At 49.9% G+C, this 7,966-nt stretch overlaps 1 pseudogene; it reads right to left on the bottom strand.

Annotated features, from left to right (window-relative positions):
* Nucleotides 1-1,630: 1,630 nt before the first annotated feature.
* Nucleotides 1,631-3,130, bottom strand: LOC125621428 (acetylcholinesterase pseudogene; annotated as a pseudogene).
* Between the last annotated feature and the right edge of the window lie 4,836 nt (nt 3,131-7,966).

Raw genomic sequence — 7,966 nt, 5'->3', positions numbered from 1 at the left:
AATTCCTAGAGCAAATCTTTTAGAAAAAGATGCAATCTTAATTTAAAAATCATCAGTGATGGAGGATCTACCATGACCCTTAGAAAATTGTTCCAATCATTAATTCCTCTGTATATCTTATTTGAAGTCTGAATTTATCTTGCTTTGACTTCCCACCTTTAGATCATGTCAGACCTTACTCTGCTAGACTGAAAAGCCCATTACTAAATATTTGGTTCCTAGGTAGGTATTTATAGACCCCTTCACCTTCTCTCAGTAAAGCTACATAGATAGAGATCCTGGATTCTGTCATTATAAAACAGGTTTTCTAATCCTTTTGTCATTCTTATGGCTCTTCTCTGGACCCTCTCCAATTTATCAACACCCTATAATTGCCCAGGTGATCTCATTTACCCCTTTTATAAATTGGAATGACATTATCTTTCTTCCCATCTTCTGGAACTTCCCCTGTGCTCCAAAATATTTTGAAAATCAACATTAATGAGCCAGAGAGCTCCTTAGTCAGCTCTTTTAAAACTCTTGGATTCAAATTATCTGGACCTGCTGATTTAAAAATGTCTAATTTTGGTAGCTTCTGTTTAACATCCTCCAGAGATACTAGTGTAATGGAAAGAGTGTTGTCATCCCCATATGATGAGACTATATCATCTGTTTTTTCCCCCAAATACAGAACAGAATTATTTATTGTAGACTTCCACCGTTTCTGCATTACTATTGATAATTCTGCCATTTCCACCTAGTAATGGACTAATCCCATTATCAGGATTCTTTTTGTTCTTACTATCATTTTAAAAAATCCTTATTGTCCTTAACTCCACTGGTCATAGATTTCTCCTTGTGACTCTTTGATTCCCTCCTCAATTTTCTACAATTGCTAATGTCTGATTTATATTCATTGCTATCAAATTCTCATTTCTTCCATGTGTGGTATATTGTTATTATTGTTATTTTTTTGTATAGCTGCCTTCCCTTCCCTAATCTAGGAAACAACTGACCCAAGATGCGTGGATAGGACTAGAATGGGGAATGTTGAAGAGATTTTTTTTTGGAGTTTTGCTTGCTTATTTTTGACATAAGGGAGTGTATCTTTGTATCTATGCCCTGGTGTACGCTTAAAAGTTAAGTTGCCACTCTTAACTCAGTCAGAGATGTGAGAAAACCCACAAATATGACTGCTGCTCCACTGCTGGAAAAACCCTTTTGGCTGGTGCAGGCTGCATCTACTTGATAGTTGGTGTAGCCATGCCCATATAGTCTCCGTAGCAGAGACATCCCCTGAGTTTGTGTGGCAGGGCTGGGAAAGAGCAGGCAGAGCTTTGAGAGTACTAGCTCCTAGCCAAAAACCTTGTTTCCTTGAACGAGGATGGTTGTGTTCATGGGATCACGGACATCCTGGTGAGGGAAGAAGGGAATTAGCCCTACCCTGGAATCAGGGGGTCAGATTTTACCTCCCTGAAGTAAGTTCAGCTCTCGATCAAGGGCTTCAACCAAACAGATTAGCTATGTTTCAAAGGGACCCCTTCTTTGCCATGGCTCTGAGTCGGGTCTTCCTGTATGTTGCGGACACTTGGCCAAAGAGTTACAGGCTAGCTGTTTTCCCGGGCTGCCTCAGGGGCACAAGAAGATTCCCTTACTTGCTCCCGGCAAACTTCCCGCAGTACTGCATCATCGTTTGGCTCATCGTTGCCTCGGCCTCCGTGTGTGTGTGGTTGGCTTCTCCCACGGACGCCAGGGTCCCGAACAGGTAGGGCAGCCCAGAGCCGTATGGCACCCCTGTCCACTCAGGTGTAGATAAGCCGCTCGTGCGGTGGGTGAAGTAGTAGGCGTACACAGGACTTCGGGCCTCTGCCTCTCGCCTAGCCACCTCGGCTACCGGGCACACAAAAGGGTAGTCGCCAGCAATTTGATCCATGGCCCATCGGTCTCGTGCCTCGCCCTGCCCCTCCCCTTCCTTGCAGTACCGCTCTGCCACGGCTCGGATGGCCAATTCTGGGGCTTCTGGCACCATCAGCCTCACCACCTGCAGCAGCTCCTCCCAGCCAACATTGCTGGCGTTCTCCAGGTTGAGGTTGGGAGCACCATAGATAAGCATGTAGGAGCCTTCATTGGCGGTGAAACCGGCCACGATGGGCATAGGCTGGTTGTGTCTGGCCTGCAGGAGTCTTGGTGGTGTATCAGGGAGGAAATCCCAGTCTGGTGTCGGCACAAAGGGGAACGCCAGCAGGTCCTTGTGGAGCAACACAGAGAACTGGTGTTTGGGGAACTCCCTTGCTTCCTTCCCCTGCAGGCAGCCCACCAGGGCCGTGTCTCAGCGCAGCCCAGCAGATGGCCCAGCCTCTGGCCTCTCTCTTGGGCCTCTTTGAGTGAAATCCAAGCCCATGGTGCGTTTGGGGCTCTGCTCTGCAGCGCTGCGTGGGTGAAGAGGGGCCGGCTTCCTGGGGAGAGGTGGTGGAAGCTAAGTGATGCAGCCCCAGTGCCCAGGCCGAAAAGGAGGAAGCTGGCTGGGTCTCCACTGAAGGCAGCTGCGTTCTTACACAGCCAGCACATCGCCAGTCGCTGGTCCCACAGGCCGGTGTTCCCCGGGACGGCCGGGGGCAGGGACAGGAAGCCCAGTGCCCCCCAGCTGGTAGTTCATGGAGGCCACGATCATGTTTCCGGTGGCGGCTAACAAGCGCCCATCATGGACGTCGAGGGAGGCTGCACCTGAGAAGAACCCCCCGCCATGGATCCAGACAATCATGGGGAACATATCATTGGGCCGGGGATGGGGCACCCAGATGTTTAGGAAGAGGCAGTCCTCGGACTGTGGCATTTTGGGTGTCCATGTTTCTGCCTCAGGGTAACCAGTAAGTGGAGACTGCAGGCAGTCATTGCTGAAGCTGGTGGCCTCCAGGATCTGGCCCCAGGGCTGGTGGGGTATTGGCTTCTGAAAGCGCAAGGCTCCCACGGGGGGCTCGGCGTAGGGGATGCCCAGGAAGGCCGTCACTGTGCTGGAGCCGACCTGGAGGAGCTTGCCCCGGATGGGGCCACTGGTGGTGAGCACCACGGTGCCATCGTCATCGGAGCCAGAGCTGGGGCCCAAGAGCGAGAGGAGCAGCAGGTAGGGGAAAGCGAGGAGGAGTCCCAGCATCGCGGCAGCTAGAAGGGAAACCCCCTCCCAGAGGGAGTTATAGGGAACGAGATACGTGGCCTCTCCCCTCTACCGGGTGCTGGGTCCCCTCCAGTCCCAGCCACCTAAATCCAGATAGCAGGAGGATGCTCCCTACATCAGCATGGATCCGCTTTAGCAAATAGAACCCCCTGGTCCTTTCCACCCATGCTCTGGCTCCCTGCTGTATTCCCTGCTCTGCATCAATCCTGATTCCCATTCTGGGAGAGGACTGGTTCAAGTTGGGAGGGAGGCTGGGATTGAGGACTCCTGAATTCTATCCTCAGCTTTGGGAAGGCAGTGGGGTCTAGTGGGCTAGAGCGTCGGGCTCTGGGAGCCAGGGCTCCTGGGTTCTATCCCCAGGTCTGGGAAAGGAATGGGTATGGTGGGTTATACCACTGTGGGTCAGGAGCCAGAGCTCCTGGGTTCTATCACTGGTTCTGGATAGGGAGTGGGGTATGGTGGGTTATACCACTGTGGGACCGGAGTCAAGAGTCCTGGTACCGGGCAAACTGGTTGAAATTATAATCAAGAACAATATTGTCAGACATATAGATGAATATAATTTGTGGAGGAAGAGTCAGCATGGTTTCAGTAAAGGGAAATCATGCCTCACTAATCTACTAGAATTCTTTGAGGTGGTCAACAAGCATGTGGCCCAAGGGGATCCAGCGGATATAGTGTACTTAGATTTTCAGAAAGCCTTTGACAAGGTCCCTCACCAAAGGCTCTTATGCAAAGAAAGCTGCCATGGGATAAGAGTGAACGTGCTGTCATGGAGTAGTAACTGGTTAAAAGACAGGAGAGAAAGGATAGGAATAAATGGTCAGTTTTCAGAATGGAGAGAGGTAAATAGTGGTGTCCCCCAGTGGCCTGTTCTGGGACCAGTTCTATTCCACAAATTCATAAATGATCTGGAAAAAGGGGTAAACAGTGAGGTGGCAAAATTTGCAGGTGATACAAAATTACTAAAGATGGCTAAGACCCAGGCAGACTGCAAAGAGCTACAAAAGGATCTCTCAAAATTGGGTGACTGGGCAACAAAATGGCAGATGAAATTTAATGTTGATAAATGCAAAGAGGTGCATATTGGAAAGCATAATCCCAACTATACATATAAAATGATGGGGTCTAAATGAGCTGTTCCCATTCAAGAAAGAGATCTTGGAGTCATTGTGGATAGGTCTCTGAAAACATCCACTCCATGTGCAGCGGCAGTCCAAAAAGCAAACAGAATGCTGGGAATAATGAAGAAAGGGATAGATAATAGGACAGAAAATATCATGTTGCCTTCATATAAATCCATGGTACGCCCACATCTTGAACACTGTGTGCATATGAGGTCGCCCCATCTCAAAAAAGAGATACTGGAATTGGAAAAGGTTCAGAGAAGGGCAAGAAAATGATTCGGGGTGTGGAATGGCTTCCGTATGAGGAGAGATGAATAAGACTGGGACTTTTCAGCTTGGAAAAAAGATGGCTAAGGGGAGATATGATTGAGGTCTATAAAATCATGACTGGTGTAAAGAAAGTAGATAAGGAAGTGTTGTTTACTACTTCTCATATCACAAGAACTAGGGGTCCCCCAATGAAATTAATAGGCAGCAGGTTTAAAATGAATAAAAGGAAGTATTTCTTCACACAGCGCACAGTCACCCTGTGGAACTCCTTGCCGGAGGATGTTGTGAAGGGCAAGACCGTAACAAGGTTCAGAAAAGAACTAGATAAATTCATGGAGGATTGGTCCATCAATGGCTGTTAGCCAGGATGGTCAGGGATGGTGTCCCTAGCCTCTGTTTGCCAGAAGCTGGGAATGGGCGACAGGGGATGGATCACTTGATGATTCCCTGTTCTGTTCATTCCCTGTGGGGTACCTGGCATTGGCCACTGTGCGAAGACAGGATCCTGGGCTAGATGGACCTTTGGTCTGACCCAGTAGGGCCATTCTTATGTTCTTATGCTCTGGGAAGGCAGTGGGGACCAGTGAGTGAGAGCAGGGGGTGCTGGGAGGCAGGACTCTTTGGGTTCTCTCCCCGTTCTGAGAATGGGGTCTGTAGAAAGGGTATTAGGTGGGTAACTGCCTAGACTGATCCCAATTCCCGCTGTTCTTCCACTTCATTCACTCCCTGGACCCCTCTGTCCCTATCTCTGAACCAGTGGGGCCCCGGGTAGCACGGACTCACCTGCCCTTTTCCTTGGCACACTCACAGTCGTGTCTTGCGTCTCAGCAGGAATGGGAGCTGTGTGGATGCCTCAGATAGCAATATTAAAAGTCAGGGAGCAGCCACGGGGACTTATTTATCCTCAAATCCATGTTCTCATTGGGCTGTGCACACACGGGGGAAGGAGGATTGGAGCCGACTGGGTGGAGCTGCAGGGGAGGAGTCAAGGGCTTTGGGAACAGAGATCCAGTTGGGTTCACAGGGTGAGAGGTCTAGGGCCTGAAGGGCCGTGATCCCTGAATTGCAGCCACCTCTGCGGAGGGGCAGCTGGGTAACAGGAAATGAACTGGGGATCCTGTGTCCAAAGAAAGCACAGTGTTGATTTTTGGGTAGGGGCAAAATGGAAGAAGTAAAGGGGGTGTTTAGCCAGGGGACCCAGGCGCATTCCCCACCCTGGAAGGATAGTGCCTGGGGATGTTCAGTGACAAGCGGGGCTTATGGCTAATGAGCAGGTGAGCACTTGCTGTAGCCCAGCACCAGTCCGGGGCATTTGGGTCTGCACCGACTCCAAGGGGAGGGCGCCCCCTAGTGAGTCCCCACACCCCTCCCTGCTGCATTGATCCCCCTAATGCCATGCTGGGGTATGGAGGTCAGCACAGACTGTGAGGGGAGAGGACCCTAGTGAGTGAATGCGTCCCTGTGGTAGGGCACATCCAAATGCCAGACGCCTTCTTGTCAACGTGATTGAATTGGCCTCGTTAGTACTGACCCCGCGCTTGCTAAGGCAACTCCTATCTTTTCAGGTGCTGTATATTTATACCTGCCTACTGTATTTTCACTCCATGCATTGATAAAGTGGGTTATAGCCCACGAAAGCTTATGCCCAAATACATTGGTTAGTCTCTAAGATGCCACTAGGACTCCTTGTTGTTTTTGCTGATACACATCTGAAAGCTACCCCTCTGAAATCTGTCTGGGGACAGCACCGCTGCCCAGCTCCCTGTAGCATCTGCAGATTTTCCGAGGTCTCCTTTTCAAATCCTGCCCTTGCTGCAGCCCTCTTAGCTTGGGAGAGCCGCTCCAGGCGAGATCCTGGTTCTGACATCATGTGATTGAGTCAGGATCATTAATGACAGCTCTGGGCATCTTTGCTCCTCCTGGGAGGGTGGGAGTAGGTCTGAAATTGCCCGAAGGTCCTGGGCTGCTTCTTAACCTCATTTGGCAATAGGGATTTTGTTTCTTCTAGTTGCCACCACTAGTCACAAGTTGGTCACTGTTGACCCAAGTTGGGTGAGTCATGGCAGAATGCTGACTGCATATTACTTTGGCGTGGCAGAAGTCAACGTTTATTTCTTTATAATTTTGATGGATAATATCAAAGTTCGTTTTAAAGGATTTTTTTTCAATTTTTATTAATTTCAGCTTTTGGGAAATTCTGGGGGCAGGTCAGGTGAGAGCCAATAAGTTAAAGTTTCATGCACTGTAAAACATCAATTGTCAACCCCCCCTCTCAAAAGATATAAAGTAAGTTGAACTTCAATACATTTTCAAGCGGGATTTTCCTTATTTTGAGTATCTGTACATTTCATTGATTATCAATGGAAATATTTTCCCATCAGATTGTGTGTGCGCAGTGAAATCGATGTATTATGACGTGTACCGATGTATTGTAATCTTTCCAAGCCTAATATCGCTAAGGAGATTTAGCATAGATATCTGGGGCAGCAAGAGAGCAGGGGAGTTTCTGCTGGGTGGGATTGCGGAGAACTGGCAGAGCTGTGGAGGGGGGAAGCCCACAGCTGGGAAATCAAGGGGCTGTGGCTCAGGACCTGTGGGGAGTGGGGAGAAGTGAGGGCTTGGATGGGGCAGGGGCTGCAGGAGGAGACTGATGGTGATCGGCAGAGCTGGGGGAGAGGGATGGAGCCCAGAGCCGTGATAGCAGGGGGATCAGATTGGGATTGAGGAGCGTCGCTGGAGCTGTGGGGAGAGGGGAAGCCCAGGGCAGTGAGGGGATAGCCAGGGGCTTGTGTGTCAGGAGTGAATAGAGATTAGGTGAATTTTTCCCATGGGGCTAATTAATGCATCCTCGTCCTGTTCGTTCTTCTGTTGATCCAAACAAGTCACACGTTGGGTAATCAGTTGACTTGTGTGTGCGTGTTCTTTCCGTGCCCTGTGCAGCTCTGCGCAGATCGCCGGTTCAGCAGGCCTCGATAGCCCTACCCAGCATGGTTAAGTGCTGTAGGAGGGATCGTCATTAGTAACCCTGTTGAGGCCACTCGGTGCTTCTGTCCCAGGAGCTGCAATGTCCTTCGAAGATACTGCAGCATGTTCATTCAGCAGAGCTCGATGTTACTCGCAAACGAAGACCACAGGCTCAGTCCGGTGGCGAAGGCGCTCAGCCAGGTTTATTGTCCACGAAGCCCGGTCCTGGCTCCCTGGGTCAATGTCTACACTGCCACTCACACATGTATTAATACATACCCGTAACAGCCAACGGGACCTGCAACCCCTGAGCTCCATTGCCCAACCCTAACACCCTAATTATAACCTGGCTCCCCAAATCTGACTACCTGACTCTAACTCTTAAGCCTGTAACCCTTAAACCTACTCCTCGTCATCCCGCCCCTTAGCTCTCCTCACAGCCCTAGCTGGCTTC

Source organism: Caretta caretta, chromosome 14 (assembly GCF_965140235.1).
Source record: "Caretta caretta isolate rCarCar2 chromosome 14, rCarCar1.hap1, whole genome shotgun sequence".
Lineage (NCBI taxonomy): Eukaryota > Metazoa > Chordata > Testudines > Cheloniidae > Caretta > Caretta caretta.
This window is presented reverse-complemented; position numbering and strand designations above follow the sequence as displayed.